Below are 18,272 nucleotides of genomic sequence, written 5' to 3'. Positions count from 1 at the left end.
TTGTCCAATTTCATGGCTGTGCTTATTACCACAAACTTTTCACTTATACGATCACCATTCTCCGCTTACTGTCAATATAGCTGTGTCTGCTGTTTACGATCACCATTCTCTACACAGTGTAGCTATGTATTAAATGAACACTTTGCCTTGGATCGGTCGAGTTGGTCTTTGAAAAGCGTTTGTATTCATTTGTTATAAAATGCATATGATCAGAAAGATATTTTAAAAGTAGAATGTAATGATCCACACAAGTATCACTCGAAATTGCGTGGTTTACCCTTTACCTCGTCGACAAATATGGTCGGACATTTTATGAGAGTCAATTTTGACTCCCATAAATTGCCGACCGTGTTAGTTCGCAAAGTACATGGAAAACCACACAATTTCGAGGCAAATGTGTGATAACTTTCCGTATGGCGCCACCACTTTTTCACTCATTTTTACAAAAAGGATATATCAATCAGGTAAATTAGATACTATATTATTTTATTTCGAATGAAAAAGTGGTGCACTGCAAAAACTGTGGTGTTAAAATGTACACCATCGGTGTTGATTTTAATTCTTTTCCGTCATTCATATTGGGCAAGAATTTCGGTGTTAAATAGCTCCTATTTTGGAATCAAAATAAGTTAACACCAATATCGGTGTAGAAGTCTAACACCAAATGGGGAGTAATTTAATTCTAAATTGGTGTTTATATTGGGCAAGAATGCTGGTGTTAAACAACCCCGATTTTGGAGTTAAATTAATTTAACACCAATCGCGGTGTAGAAATCTAACACCAAAGGGGGATTAAATTAATTCCAAAGTGGTGTAAATAAAAACAACACAAGTAATGACAAGACAATTTGTTCTGGTATATAAACTTTTGATATTATTGCTTCAAAAATATAAATCTGAAATAAATCATTCATTATTTAAACAATAATCATACAAATAATACTGATCAAATCCAAAAGTAATAAATGGAAATTTTCTGAAAGTGTCTAAACCATCAATAAAAGGCATTTGACATCATCAATTGGCAAGAATAAAATTGCACTTTGATTTCAAGGATCAAGAAAATTAGCACTACTGATTATAGTATGAAAAACACAAACTAGCGTAACACCCTAACACCATAACAAGAACAAACTGTATAAAACAGCTGTGAAAGCTGTAATGTACTTCCGAAAGCTATCCAGTATGAAAACAATCTTTAGTAGTCACACAACATGAGATTACCAATCTGTTAAGTAGTTTCTATATTTAATGAATAATCATTGACATTACTTTAGCCTCTTGAATAATCATGACAATACTGAAAAGATCATTGTCTTTTCCTTTCTCCGTCTTGTTTCTATTCAAAAAATAAAAAGGTTTCATAAAATAACAAAAAAATGTCTTTTAGCTGTAGGATATGCCCAATAAAGAAAACTTCTTTGTACTTATCTATAGCTAACATGTTATTGTCGTTTGAGTTTTACATTTTCAGGGTGGAAGGGAAGGTTTACACACTTTACTTTGATTTGATCCCAGTAAAAAACCTGTAAGGGAGATACTATAAACATGCAAATGAGTCACACACAATAATTACATAAATCATTGTAAATTTTCTGGATAATCTCAAACATCAACCCCAAACATTTTATAAATTGGCAAGAAGCTACATACAATAAATATCATAAAACTGCACTTTGATTTCAAGGATCACAACAATTAGCACAACTGATTTTCCCCAACTGATTACATTATGAGAAAAACACGAATTAACATCAAATCATAACAGGAACAATGTACATACATCAATCTGCTCATCAAATCATGGAATGTACTTTAATTCCAACCAAACCAAAACCATAGATTTACAAACAAATATGATCTTATGCTAATTGCTCTTCAGTATGACAGCAAAAGGTTTCATTTGTCTTTTTTCTGTCTTTTTCTTTTCAGATGAAAAAAAAGTTTAGGAACATGAAATAAAATACTTGGAAGCCCCTGAAGTAAAATAAATCATTCCTTTTGTTTTTTAACTGCAGGGTATAGGGTATGCCCAATAACATCATGTGAAAAATAACATATTATCTCAGAATGACAGAAAAAGTCTACATTTTAATTTTGATTTGACAGATGAGCATTCCCTATACTTCCTGCCATGTTGATTAAAAAGATGGACTCATGAACCTCTCTGCTCCTAAAATTACCCCATTTGGCAACGTACAGGGTAAGAATGAAGTTCTAAACAAAGTAATGGACATAGAGGTGGGTTACAATGTTTCAAAAACCTTCAATACAAAATACACCTTGTACTTAAACACCACAAGATGATGAATTTTGACAAATAAGGGTACTTCATTAGCATGATAGCACAAAACCTGGGATGATTTGTACCTACTTCCACAAAGTTTTACCCATGTAACATCATACACTTCAGACAGAAGATCAACACTAGGTAGTCTACCCGTCAGAAGCTCAACACAGCCAGCTGCTAAATTTTAAACCACACTTTCTTTGTCGAATCATGGTTGAATGTGTACCTCCTTAGCTTCAGCTTCTTCACCAACATAGTTTGTGTCCTTCGGGTTGGTGATATGAATCTCGCTCTCTTTGGTTGATATGGGGGGCTACTTTCTGATGAACCGTCATCACTGGGGCTGATAATTCTAGTTGTGTCACTGATGATGCTTGGCTCACGACTACAGGGAGCTGAAAAATAGAACGTACATTGACTTCGGGTTTCAGGTTCAGGTTTATTTTTCATAGCATTAGCAATACAATAGAAGGGTATTAAAAATAGATGTAAAAATACACATCAGGGGAAATGAATATAATTTTTGCTGTTACCCTTCACCGCTATGTGATAAGCACTATCTCTTTGCATTTTGGGTCCTGCAGAAGAAAAAAACATGCACTGAGTAAACAGTGCTTATCACACATCGGTGAACGGCAAAGAAAATGTATAGTTATAGTAGACATGGGTCTTTGTTTTTGTCCCATTAGCTTGTTGACAAAGTTCGTCCATGCAGCCAAATTAGATTGTTATACTTACTAATATTAAAATAAAATGACGGTTTCAGTTCGGGCCCAGTACAAAGTTGCTAAAATATTTATGCTTAGTACTCACCCCCACTCCTCCCCTTCCTTTAGCACCATCATCGTTATCCCCTGATCTGATTGGAGAACATCATTTATGACATCAGCATCAATGCCGGCACCATCTTTGTCATCAACAAAATAAACATCTTGATCTTTATCTATTTGAAATTTTGTTTTTACTGTGGATGAAAAGAAAGAAAATAGACAACAATTATTTTGTTATCGAAATTCATGAAGGAGCTTTTGTTTAATAAGTTGTGTCCAAATAGTGTTTACTAGGCATGTTAGGCCTAACAGTGTACATGTACTTAATGTAAATGCACTGACGAGCCCTGGCAAGTCAATACACACATGGTGCTACCGCAAAACAAATAAATATCAATTTTTTTGTCCACAAAATAACCGCAATATTTTTATGTAATTATTCATCTCTATTTTCTTATAGTTTTTTTTTTTTTTAAGTTTGTGACAAGTCTTTTAATTGGAAATATTACACTCTGCTAACAAAATAAAAAATAACACCCTCGAGTTGGCCCACCCTCTTGTCGGTGTTAAATCTATCATACGTATCTATGTATTAAAATTAGCACAATGGAATACTCCAAACACGTAAGCCAGTAACGGCCGACTAAAGTTGGTTTTCATGGTTTGACCTATGTTTCAATAAATATTTAAAAAATTATGAACTTTTGCCTTATTCGTCCCTCCTATCCTAAGTTACCAAATCACTCGGCCGGCCGGGTCTCGTTTGAGGAGAAAAGCTAAAGCAAAAATTCCTCAGTTTTTATGGAACTTCGGAAGTTTTGTAGAATTAGACTCCATGATTAAACAATTTCTAGCTAGGCTAAACGTACGTCTACATACATTACTTCCATATTTTGAGTACGCCATTGTAAGCCAATCCACTATGCATGAGACCACAAACTGACATTAACGTACTGTTTATTATGGGACGTGTTCTACATGACAATTGTGTTGCACCAATCGCCCCACACACTTTAGATCGTTAATTCGCCCCGCACCGCTCAGGCAAAACTGACAAAAAAAGCTTCTCATTTGGATGCCATAAATGACTTACCAAGATCCACAAACTCGTCGTGGTCCCCCCTGAATGGGACTAACTTCCGGATGGTCCTTTGAGCGTCACTCACTCTTGCTATAGGCATGTTGATTATCAAAAACAATTGATCAGAACACTATTTCTTGGTATAATTCTGTGTGGCAGCAACTTTCTCTGACACGCTGTCTGTTCTCGCCAGCGGCCGGCAGCGCATCCCATAATTTCGCCTTGACCAATCACAGGCCCCCATTCGACACACGCATGCGCTTTAGCTCGAAATTAACACCACTATTAGGTAACACCAGCGTTTGGAGTTCAAATTAATGCCGATGGTGTCAATATGACACCGACTTTAATTCCAAAAGAATAAATAAAACTTGGTGTTGAAAATTTAACACCACAGTTTTTGCAGTGTGGCGCCATACGGAATCTTTTCCCAAATGTGTGTGACTCATTGTATTCTACTTTTAAAACATCTTTCAAACCATATGCATTTTGTAACAAACGGTTACAAACGCTTTTCAAAGACCAACTCGACCGATCCAAGGCAACGTGTTCCTTTAACCTTTATTTTGCATATCACAGCCCGATAATTGTTCGGAAAATCCCATTCTTCGTCACTGTAAAAAAACACTTGTGCACATGAGTAAGTCCATATATTATTTCAAAAACCTGCCTCGTGTGGACATCTCAAGCCTCATTTACCCGAGAGGAAAAACAGTGTAAACCTTTGCTAACCAAACTTAGGCCTGCCATAAAAAAGCATCTTGAAAATTGTGTTCTAATTTCTTTGTCAGATGGAGAAAAACTTACCAGAATTCTCATTCACGGGTCCAGATCATGTGCGAGTCCACTTATTTTCCCGCGAACATGTTCGTCGTGACCGAGTCGAGTAGCTTTAAACAGTGGGGCTAAAATGCACCACAGCCGGGGGGAGTGGAGGAAGGAAATCAACGCTGCGTTTTCCCTGTCTCTTTGTTCGCCACTTTGCTATCGCCAAGCCTTTAAAATGAGAGTTTTACTGACATGGTCGACCAATCAACGGCTCCGGGTACCGTCTCAAGATGTATCCTTTCAATTCAACAGCCAATGGTTGTTGAACCTGAGTTTCCATGGCAACACCGGCTGACATCGCAGGAATATTTTGCCTTGTTCTGTAATATGATGTTTTTCTTTCGCCCACCCCCCACCCCCCCCCCCTCTCTCCCTCCTTTAGAATTAGGAATTTAATAAGCACTTGAAACCGTCAAATGGCATAGTTACGCAGTCCATTAATCCATAAATCTCACGTAGTGCTTTGTATAGCCCGTCATCATGACTTGAGTGTATGACTGTAGCAACAAAGATGCAGTTATCCCACGAGATTCCGCCGATAGCATTCGATTATATAGTTTTGAGCGTAAAGCCCCCCCCCCCCTGCCCTCCCCATTAACTGATTAAGCACGAAGTCTCTTCTTATTGTTTGTTGGACGAGATTACGAGAAATTAAGTGCATCTTTGGATGCCGACAAAGCAAGTCGACTAGCAGGAATAATGCCAGCGGAAACCGTAAGAAAGATACTTGAAACCATTATTGCTGCATCATTAGGATGTGACCATAGAGCATACAGCTATTTATAACACCCCTTGCAAGTATTCTGCTGCTCATTGGTTTAGAGCGCGTCACATGACATGTCTTAGTTTTGCTAGACGACGGCCGTGTGATAGTGCGTCGGTTTGCCATGCGCTAGTCCGAAGACTAGCACACGGCGTGCAGTACCCAGACGTCCGTTGCGTGTACGAGGATGATAAATTAATAGTCTGTAACCATTTCGGATTGCACGACACTACATGCAGCACAGTAAAAGTGTTTGCAATCTGTATTCGCGTCGTCCGTGGATTGTAGCATTCAGGTCTGTAACTTAATAATAATAGTACAGTATTTATAAATGTTTGGGGTGTTATAAAACAAATATTGACTGCTTTTACTCGTGCAATGGTTAAAAACTATGACTCCCTCGGTGATCCCCGGGAAAATAGAACGCTCCGGGGATCACCTCGGGAGTCATAGTTTTAACCATAGCACTCGAAGCAGTCAATATTTGTATACTAGAGGGCGCACGAGTGATGCTCTTCGTGCACAAACGCCACGGGACCGCAAGATGACAAGCGCGTCATTCTGCACGCGCGTTGAATATGAAATACACGTGTGAGGTTTTATTTTTACTGAACGCTCACGCGATGCTGTTTGTTCAACTTACAAAATGGCTGCACAAACACACGCTGTGAGATAGGCCGTGTCCGAAACGGCGACTTCGGCTACAGCTACGGCTAGATCGCGCGCGTCTGCTATTCTTCAACACTGGTAGACGCGCTGATCTAGACGTAGCTGTAGCCGAAGTCGTCCTTTCGGACACGGCCATAGCTGTTTTGTCAACTTAGAAAATGGCCGCCTGCTCGCATACCGGGGCGCGTATATAGGCCAGTGCGCCCTCTAGTTCTTATATATAACTCAATAGACCTTATCGCAAATACCAATGCGCAAGCGCAGACTGTTGAATGAGGTGCATTGTGGGATATATGAATCAAATTTTGCTACCAGCTAGACCACAATGCACCTAATTTCAAGCTTTACGCGCGCGCCCCAGTATTTGCGAAAAGGTCTATGCTCTATGCAGTTTTGTCAACTTAGAAAATGGCCGCCTGTGCGCATGCCGGAGCGCGTATATAGGCCAGTGCGCCCTCTAGTTCTTATGGATGGGACCATTGATCTCCATTACTAATGGAGATCAATGGATGGGACGTAGGTCTCGTATGTTGTGTCATGCACTCAAAAGAAATGGGTTAATGGCAGTGGCTGCTGAATGCCCCGCAGCACCTTATAAATCTTTAGACGGTGCTACATTAACGGGTAGTTCACAATGTCTATTTCAGTCTTAAATGAATTACGGGGCATTTTGATTCTCAAAATTACCTTTTTTCAGGGCATGACGTCATTTGAACTAGATGGATCTTTTAGGAAATTTTCCTCTGTCAAAATCAAAATGAATAAAAAGTCAAATTCAAGGCCGTTTCAATAACTTTATCAAAAGACAGGAACGAACCAGCACATCCCAGTACAAAGAATGTACAGACCTTTCTCAGAATGTAGTCATCTGATGTTTTGGGTTTTGACACATTTTGAACCGAATGCAAGGATATTGTACGCAATAATGGCATTGACGACATCATTTTCACATAAGGACTCTTACCATTGGAAAATGAGTACATCACAAAGTTGAATTGTTCATTACCCTTGCTTTTTAACATTCAAACTAGGTCATTTTATATTTAAAAAAATCGTCTACGGACCTAGAAGGTTGTATGTAAAGAGACAAAATGTAGATAAGCGTATTACATGGTATAATATGCCTCTCTACGGGTGCGTTCGTTTAGCTTCCCTGGGTCGACCACGGTCTGCCCCCGGTTAGTTCGAATTGCTTTGACGTCGTTCCAGGGGCTCACCCGGGCACCCGTGTCAGCCCCCAGTGCCCTGCTTGTGGAGTGGGTCACTTGGGGGTGACCCGAGGTGCATTACGTCACCACGAGAGGGCGAGTGTGATCGTTCGATTAGCAGATTGTCATCAGGGGCCCACCCGAGTGAGCACCTCGGGGTCGACCTAGGGAAGCTGATCGAACGCACCCTATATTGACTTGCTTAATATTTATGCATGATGTTATCATTGTATTCCAAAATGTGGCTTGTGATTGGTCAATGACAATGGGCAGGCTTACTGTGTATAGATGGCAATGCGCTGGCGGCCTCCTTTTGGAATACGACGACGTCATGCACAAAAATTTTAAAGGCACACTGAACTGATACTTATATAAATTAATTATATTAATTAATTAGCTGTTTCGTAGCGAAGCGCAGCGAAACAGCTCTTGTTTTTGTTAAAGTTTTTTTTATTAGCTGTTTCGTAGCGAAGCGCAGCGAAACAGCTCTTGTTTTTGTTAAAGTTTTTTTAGCTGTTTCGTAGCGAAGCGCAGCGAAACAGCTCTTGTTTTTGTTAAAGTTTTTTTTATTAGCTGTTTCGTAGCGAAGCGCAGCGAAACAGCTCTTGTTTTTGTTAAAGTTTTTTTTATTATTATTATTATTATTATTATTATTATTTTTTTTTTTATTTGTCATCTTCAGAAAAATTTCATATAAGTGCTGATTTGCAATGTTCCCAAAGAGCAATTGCAATGAAATTTTCAGGGATGAAAGGTATTGGTGCAATGATCATTGCGAAACAAGGATGTCATTATGACATAATCAGAAGTCACGTGACGTCATCTTAAAGGTGTTGTATTTTAAATGTTTGAAAATTTATAACAAATCAGCCACAAGAGACCGTAGGTTTCTGTTTGCGGGATTGGGGAGGGATAAATAAGGTCTTCATTTTGTTTCGTGTGCGTGACCTCACATGACCTCTACTTCCGGTCGAAACCGGAAGTGGCCCTCTAATTCAAAATTGGAAAAAGATATGAAGTTGCTTTTAACGATGTTAGTGCGTGGCAAGGGTGGGCAGTTCAAAAAAAATACCAATGACGTCTCAAAATGCAACAGCGCCCTCTAGCGGCAGGTTGAAAACTCGTCAAAATGGACTTTTTGAAGATGTGTGTGGTGAAGTTTTTTGTAATCACTTCAAATTTTACACACACGTTAACTGTCAGGCAGCCATCATATGTGTGAAGTTTCAGATCAATGACGTCATCGGGGGTCACGTGACGCGGCCTTAAAGGTGCACTTTTTGAACTAATATAACTCCCTAAGTAATTATGCGATCATGTTGAAACTTGGTAGGTTGTTGGATATTGACAAGTTCTTATGAAATATTAAAGGACGTCATGATGACGTCATCACATGATTTTTTATAATTTTTTCAATTTTTGCACCTTTAACACATAAATTGCTATCTGAATATGGTATAATCCAAATTATTTTTTATTTATGCCACACTGGGCAAAATTGCTTTGAATACCCAACAAATTTAAAACTCAGTTGAGAAATTTGAATTTTTTTTTGACGAAACAGCTCTGCATTTGTGCACAAATGCAATTTAGCTCTAGTTATTATTATTATTATTATTATTATTTTTTTTTTTATTTGTCATCTTCAGAAAAATTTCATATAAGTGCTGATTTGCAATGTTCCCAAAGAGCAATTGCAATGAAATTTTCAGGGATGAAAGGTATTGGTGCAATGATCATTGCGAAACAAGGATGTCATTATGACATAATCAGAAGTCACGTGACGTCATCTTAAAGGTGTTGTATTTTAAATGTTTGAAAATTTATAACAAATCAGCCACAAGAGACCGTAGGTTTCTGTTTGCGGGATTGGGGAGGAATAAATAAGGTCTTTATTTTGTTTCGTGTGCGTGACCTCACATGACCTCTACTTCCGGTCGAAACCGGAAGTGGCCCTCTAATTCAAAATTGGAAAAAGATATGAAGTTGCTTATAACGATGTTAGGTGTGGCAAGGGTGGGCAGTTCAAAAAAAAAATACCAATGACGTCACAAAATGCAACGGCGCCCTCTAGCGGCAGGTTGAAAACTCGTCAAAATGGACTTTTTGAAGATGTGTGTGGTGAAGTTTTTTGTAATCACTTCAAATTTTACACACATGTTAACTGTCAGGCAGCCATCATATGTGTGAAGTTTCAGATCAATGACGTCATTGGGGGTCACGTGACGCGGCCTTAAAGGTGCACTTTGTGAACTAATATAACTCTCTAAGTAATTATGCGATTATGTTGAAACTTGGTAGGTTGTTAGATATTGGCAAGCTCTCGTGAATTGTGAAATGACGTCATAGTGACGTCATCACACGATATTTTATGATTTTTTCAATTTTTGCACCTTTAACGAATAAATTGCTATCCGAACATGGTATAATCCAAATTTTTTTTGTTTTAATAGCCTGGATTAGTCATAACTGCTTTAAAAAAAGAATAAATTTCAAATTCAGTTGACAAAATTTAAATTGTTATTAACGAAACAGCTCTGCATTTGTGCACAAATGCAATCATGTCTAGTTTATTATTATTAGCTGTTTCGTAGCGAAGCGCAGCGAAACAGCTCTTGTTTTTGTTAAAGTTTTTTTTATTAGCTGTTTCGTAGCGAAGCGCAGCGAAACAGCTCTTGTTTTTGTTAAAGTTTTTTTAGCTGTTTCGTAGCGAAGCGCAGCGAAACAGCTCTTGTTTTTGTTAAAGTTTTTTTTATTATTATTATTTTTTTTTTTATTTGTCATCTTCAGAAAAATTTCATATAAGTGCTGATTTGCAATGTTCCCAAAGAGCAATTGCAATGAAATTTTCAGGGATGAAAGGTATTGGTGCAATGATCATTGCGAAACAAGGATGTCATTATGACATAATCAGAAGTCACGTGACGTCATCTTAAAGGTGTTGTATTTTAAATGTTTGAAAATTTATAACAAATCAGCCACAAGAGACCGTAGGTTTCTGTTTGCGGGATTGGGGAGGAACAAATAAGGTCTTCATTTTGTTTCGTGTGCGTGACCTCACATGACCTCTACTTCCGGTCGAAACTGGAAGTGGCCCTCTAATTCAAAATTGGAAAAAGATATGAAGTTGCTTTTAACGATGTTAGTGCGTGGCAAGGGTGGGCAGTTCAAAAAAAATACCAATGACGTCACAAATTGCAACGGCGCCCTCTAGCGGCAGGATGAAAACTCTTCAAAATGGACTTTTTGAAGATGTCTGTGGTGAAGTTTTTTGTAATCACTTTAAATTTTACACACAAGTTAACTGTCAGGCAGCCATCATATGTGTGAAGTTTCAGATCATTGACGTCATCGGGGGTCACGTGACGCGGCCTTAAAGGTGCACTTTTTGAACTAATATAACTCCCTAAGTCATTATGCGATCATGTTGAAACTTGGTAGGTTGTTGGATATTGACAAGTTCTTATCAAATATTAAAGGACGTCATGATGACGTCATCACATGATTTTTTATGATTTTTTCAATTTTTGCACCTTTAACACATAAATTGCTATCTGAATATGGTATAATCCAAATTATTTTTTATTTATGCCACATTGGGTAAAATTGCTTTGAATACCCAACAAATTTAAAACTCAGTTGAGAAATTTGAAATTTTTGTTGACGAAACAGCTCTGCATTTGTGCACAAATGCAATTTAGCTCTAGTTTATTATTATTATTATTATTTTTTTTTTTATTTGTCATCTTCAGAAAAATTTCATATAAGTGCTGATTTGCAATGTTCCCAAAGAGCAATTGCAATGAAATTTTCAGGGATGAAAGGTATTGGTGCAATGATCATTGCGAAACAAGGATGTCATTATGACATAATCAGAAGTCACGTGACGTCATCTTAAAGGTGTTGTATTTTAAATGTTTGAAAATTTATAACAAATCAGCCACAAGAGACCGTAGGTTTCTGTTTGCGGGATTGGGGAGGAATAAATAAGGTCTTCATTTTGTTTCGTGTGCGTGACCTCACATGACCTCTACTTCCGGTCGAAACCGGAAGTGGCCCTCTAATTCAAAATTGGAAAAAGATATGAAGTTGCTTTTAACGATGTTAGTGCGTGGCAAGGGTGGGCAGTTCAAAAAAAATACCAATGACGTCACAAATTGCAACGGCGCCCTCTAGCGGCAGGATGAAAACTCTTCAAAATGGACTTTTTGAAGATGTCTGTGGTGAAGTTTTTTATAATCACTTTAAATTTTACACACAAGTTAACTGTCAGGCAGCCATCATATGTGTGAAGTTTCAGATCAATGACGTCATCGGGGGTCACGTGACGCGGCCTTAAAGGTGCACTTTTTGAACTAATATAACTCCCTAAGTAATTATGCGATCATGTTGAAACTTGGTAGGTTGTTGGATATTGACAAGTTCTTATGAAATATGAAAGGACGTCATGATGACGTTATCACATGATTTTTTATGATTTTTTCAATTTTTGCACCTTTAACACATAAATTGCTATCTGAATATGGTATAATCCAAATTATTTTTTATTTATGCCACATTGGGTAAAATTGCTTTGAATACCCAACAAATTTAAAACTCAGTTGAGAAATTTGAAATTTTTGTTGACGAAACAGCTCTGCATTTGTGCACAAATGCAATTTAGCTCTAGTTATTAGCTGTTTCGTAGCGAAGCGCAGCGAAACAGCTCTTGTTTTTGTTAAAGTTTTTTTTATTATTATTATTATTTTTTTTTTTATTTGTCATCTTCAGAAAAATTTCATATAAGTGCTGATTTGCAATGTTCCCAAAGAGCAATTGCAATGAAATTTTCAGGGATGAAAGGTATTGGTGCAATGATCATTGCGAAACAAGGATGTCATTATGACATAATCAGAAGTCACGTGACGTCATCTTAAAGGTGTTGTATTTTAAATGTTTGAAAATTTATAACAAATCAGCCACAAGAGACCGTAGGTTTCTGTTTGCGGGATTGGGGGGGAATAAATAAGGTCTTCATTTTGTTTCGTGTGCGTGACCTCACATGACCTCTACTTCCGGTCGAAACCGGAAGTGGCCCTCTAATTCAAAATTGGAAAAAGATATGAAGTTGCTTTTAACGATGTTAGTGCGTGGCAAGGGTGGGCAGTTCAAAAAAAATACCAATGACGTCACAAATTGCAACGGCGCCCTCTAGCGGCAGGATGAAAACTCTTCAAAATGGACTTTTTGAAGATGTCTGTGGTGAAGTTTTTTGTAATCACTTTAAATTTTACACACAAGTTAACTGTCAGGCAGCCATCATATGTGTGAAGTTTCAGATCAATGACGTCATCGGGGGTCACGTGACGCGGCCTTAAAGGTGCACTTTTTGAACTAATATAACTCCCTAAGTAATTATGCGATCATGTTGAAACTTGGTAGGTTGTTGGATATTGACAAGTTCTTATGAAATATTAAAGGACGTCATGATGACGTCATCACATGATTTTTTATGATTTTTTCAATTTTTGCACCTTTAACGCATAAATTGCTATCTGAATATGGTATAATCCAAATTATTTTTTATTTATGCCACATTGGGTAAAATTGCTTTGAATACCCAACAAATTTAAAACTCAGTTGAGAAATTTGAAATTTTTGTTGACGAAACAGCTCTGCATTTGTGCACAAATGCAATTTAGCTCTAGTTATTATTATTATTATTATTTTTTTTTTTATTTGTCATCTTCAGAAAAATTTCATATAAGTGCTGATTTGCAATGTTCCCAAAGAGCAATTGCAATGAAATTTTCAGGGATGAAAGGTATTGGTGCAATGATCATTGCGAAACAAGGATGTCATTATGGCATAATCAGAAGTCACGTGACGTCATCTTAAAGGTGTTGTATTTTAAATGTTTGAAAATTTATAACAAATCAGCCACAAGAGACCGTAGGTTTCTGTTTGCGGGATTGGGGAGGGATAAATAAGGTCTTCATTTTGTTTCGTGTGCGTGACCTCACATGACCTCTACTTCCGGTCGAAACCGGAAGTGGCCCTCTAATTCAAAATTGGAAAAAGATATGAAGTTGCTTTTAACAATGTTAGTGCCTGGCAAGGGTGGGCAGTTCAAAAAAAATACCAATGACGTCACAAAATGCAACGGCGCCCTCTAGCGGGAGGTTGAAAACTCGTCAAAATGGACTTTTTGAAGATGTGTGTGGTGAAGTTTTTTGTAATCACTTCAAATTTTACACACACGTTAACTGTCAGGCAGCCATCATACGTGTGAAGTTTCAGATCAATGACGTCATTGGGGGTCACGTGACGCGGCCTTAAAGGTACACTTTTTGAAATAATATAACTCTCTAAGTAATTATGCGATTATGTTGAAACTTGGTAGGTTGTTAGATATTGGCAAGCTCTCGTGAATTGTGAAACGACGTCATAGTGACGTCATCACACGATATTTTATGATTTTTTAAATTTTTGCACCTTTAACACATAAATTGCTATCCGAACATGGTATAATCCAAATTTTTTTTTTTTAATAGCCTGGATTAGTCATAACTGCTTTAAAAAAGAATAAATTTCAAATTCAGTTGACAAAATTTAAATTGTTATTAACGAAACAGCTCTGCATTTGTGCACAAATGCAATCATGTCTAGTTATTATTATTAGCTGTTTCGTAGCGAAGCGCAGCGAAACAGCTCTTGTTTTTGTTAAAGTTTTTTTTATTATTATTATTATTATTATTATTATTATTATTTTTTTTTTTATTTGTCATCTTCAGAAAAATCTCATATAAGTGCTGATTTGCAATGTTCCCAAAGAGCAATTGCAATGAAATTTTCAGGGATGAAAGGTATTGGTGCAATGATCATTGCGAAACAAGGATGTCATTATGACATAATCAGAAGTCACGTGACGTCATCTTAAAGGTGTTGTATTTTAAATGTTTGAAAATTTATAACAAATCAGCCACAAGAGACCGTAGGTTTCTGTTTGCGGGATTGGGGAGGGATAAATAAGGTCTTCATTTTGTTTTGTGTGCGTGACCTCACATGACCTCTACTTCCGGTCGAAACCGGAAGTGGCCCTCTAATTCAAAATTGGCAAAAGATATGAAGTTGCTTTGAACGATGTTAGTGCGTGGCAAGGGTGGGCAGTTCAAAAAAAATACCAATGACGTCACAAAATGCAACGGCGCCCTCTAGCGGCAGGTTGAAAACTCGTCAAAATGGACTTTTTGAAGATGTGTGTGGTGAAGTTTTTTGTAATCACTTCAAATTTTACACACATGTTAACTGTCAGGCAGCCATCATATGTGTGAAGTTTCAGATCAATGACGTCATTGGGGGTCACGTGACGCGGCCTTAAAGGTGCACTTTTTGAACTAATATAACTCTCTAAGTAATTATGCGATTATGTTGAAACTTGGTAGGTTGTTAGATATTGGCAAGCTCTCGTGAATTGTAAAATGACGTCATAGTGACGTCATCACACGATATTTTATGATTTTTTCAATTTTTGCACCTTTAACGAATAAATTGCTATCCGAACATGGTATAATCCAATTTTTTTTTTTTTAATAGCCTGGATTAGTCATAACTGCTTTAAAAAAAGAATAAATTTCAAATTCAGTTGACAAAATTTAAATTGTTATTTACGAAACAGCTCTGCATTTGTGCACAAATGCAATCATGTCTAGTTATTATTATTTTTTTTTTTTTTATTTGTCATCTTCAGAAAAATTTCGTATAAGTGCTGATTTGCAATGTTCCCAAAGAGCAATTGCAATGAAATTTTCAGGGATGAAAGGTATTGGTGCAATGATCATTGCGAAACAAGGATGTCATTATGACATAATCAGAAGTCACGTGACGTCATCTTAAAGGTGTTGTATTTTAAATGTTTGAAAATTTATAACAAATCAGCCACAAGAGACCGTAGGTTTCTGTTTGCGGGATTGGGGAGGGATAAATAAGGTCTTCATTTTGTTTCGTGTGCGTGACCTCACATGACCTCTACTTCCGGTCGAAACCGGAAGTGGCCCTCTAATTCAAAATTGGCAAAAGATATGAAGTTGCTTTGAACGATGTTAGTGCGTGGCAAGGGTGGGCAGTTCAAAAAAAATACCAATGACGTCACAAAATGCAACAGCGCCCTCTAGCGGCAGGTTGAAAACTCGTCAAAATGGACTTTTTGAAGATGTGTGTGGTGAAGTTTTTTGTAATCACTTCAAATTTTACAGACACGTTAACTGTCAGGCAGCCATCATATGTGTGAAGTTTCAGATCAATGACGTCATTGGGGGTCACGTGACGCGGCCTTAAAGGTGCACTTTTTGAACTAATATAACTCTCTAAGTAATTATGCGATTATGTTGAAACTTGGTAGGTTGTTAGATATTTGCAAGCTCTCGTGAATTGTGAAATGACGTCATAATGACGTCATCACACGATATTTTATGATTTTTTCAATTTTTGCACCTTTAACGAATAAATTGCTATCCGAACATGGTATAATCCCAAAAAAAAATTTTTAATAGCCTGGATTAGTCATAACTGCTTTAAAAAAAGAATAAATTTCAAATTCAGTTGACAAAATTTAACAAGGATGTCATTATGACATAATCAGAAGTCACGTGACGTCATCTTAAAGGTGTTGTATTTTAAATGTTTGAAAATTTATAACAAATCAGCCACATAAGACCGTAGGTTTCTGTTTGCGGGATTGGGGAGGGATAAATAAGGTCTTCATTTTGTTTCGTGTGCGTGACCTCACATGACCTCTACTTCCGGTCGAAATCGGAAGTGGCCCTCTAATTCAAAATTGGCAAAAGATATGAAGTTGCTTTTAACGATATTAGTGCCTGGCAAGGGTGGGCAGTTCACAAAAAATATCAATGACGTCACAAAATGCAACGGCGCCCTCTAGCGGCAGGTTGAAAACTCGTCAAAATGGACTTTTTGAAGATGTGTGTGGTGAAGTTTTTTGTAATCACTTCAAATTTTACACACACGTTAACTGTCAGGCAGCCATCATATGTGTGAAGTTTCAGATCAATGACGTCATTAGGGGTCACGTGACGCGGCCTTAAAGGTGCACTTTTTGAACTAATATAACTCTCTAAGTAATTATGCGATTATGTTGAAACTTGGTAGGTTGTTAGATATTGGAGCTCTCGTGAATTGTGAAATGACGTCATAGTGACGTCATCACATAATTTTTTATGATTTTTTCAATTTTTGCACCTTTAACGAATAAATTGCTATCCGAACATGGTATATCCAAATTTTTTTTTTTCAATAGCCTGGATTAGTCATAACTGCTTTAAAAAAAGAATAAATTTCAAATTCAGTTGACAAAATTTAAATTGTTATTAACGAAACAGCTCTGCATTTGTGCACAAATGCAATCATGTCTAGTTATTTAGTTATTTAGGGTTACTATTTGTGTAACTTATTTGTATACTTATATACAATTATTATATTAATTAATTATTTAGTTATTTAGGGTTAGTGTTTGTGTAACTGGTTGTCCGAGGGTAGTTTGTGAACTGAGAACTGGAGTGCGTTTTGGCGACCCCAACCAGAAACATTGGTTATCGGTTGAGCGTTTTCGCGTGTTCGGTTGAACGCGGTGACGATGCTGTTCAGACCAACCGGTAACCGACTTGTTGAGTTGGTTGGGCTTGGGTTGGGGTCGCCAAAACGCACTTCTGAACTGGCAGTATCGAGCAAGAGGGCGCCATTCTCTTTTAATACGGGCGTGGAAACTAGTAAGCCATTGAAAATATACATGAATTGACTGGTGTGTAGATGTAGGCCTACATGAACAGCATTACAATCACACACAGGGGGACTTAATCGTCTAACCATAAAGACATGTCATAACTATTCCTAAAAATAATGTCATCTCCCTTTTTGTGGTGCTTTATCTACCTCTTTTTACGTTTTTTGCGAACTAAAACGGTCGGCCATTGTATGGAGTCGAAAGCTTGACTCCACAAAATGGTGTGCTGTGTTAGTTCACGAAGATAAGGAAAACCATGCAATTTCGATGCATATTATGTGTGGATCGTTATATTCTACCTATAAAACATCTTTCCAACCATAGTGATTTCGTAACAAACTGTTACAAATGCTTTTCATAGACCAACTCGCCCGATCCAAGGCAACGTGTCCCTTTAATTGAATTGTCTTCAACCAGGAGTATAAATGGGTAATCTCTCTTTAATGTTAAAGAGTGAAAAAATACCACTCTTTACATTTCGAGAATTTCACTCTTTTAGAGAGGTTTCACTCCAGGACAGAGTGAAAAATCCCCCAAAAAGATGCAAACTTCAATCAAAAAGAGTGGAAGTCAGACCACTCGAAAAAGAGTTGTCCCTCATTATATGGCTCTTCATAGAGTGCCTTTTCACTCTTTTGCATTTAGGGAGTGAGGCTAGAGGTTAACACTGTGCTAAACAATAATGAAAGAAAAACTTCTCTTGGTGCACGAATTTATATGCTTTCGAACGACCAATTGCTATAGGCCTGAATTATTTCTTTATTTGAGTGAGAATATACCTCTTTCTTTAAAACTACGTTACTTCAGAGGGAGCCGTTTCTCACAATATTTTATCAACAGCTCTCCATTGCTCGTTACCAAGTAAGTTTTTATGTCACCAATTAT

The sequence above is a fragment of the Asterias amurensis genome, chromosome 6 (assembly GCF_032118995.1).
Source record: "Asterias amurensis chromosome 6, ASM3211899v1".
NCBI classification, from domain to species: Eukaryota; Metazoa; Echinodermata; class Asteroidea; order Forcipulatida; family Asteriidae; genus Asterias; species Asterias amurensis.
This window is presented reverse-complemented; position numbering follows the sequence as displayed.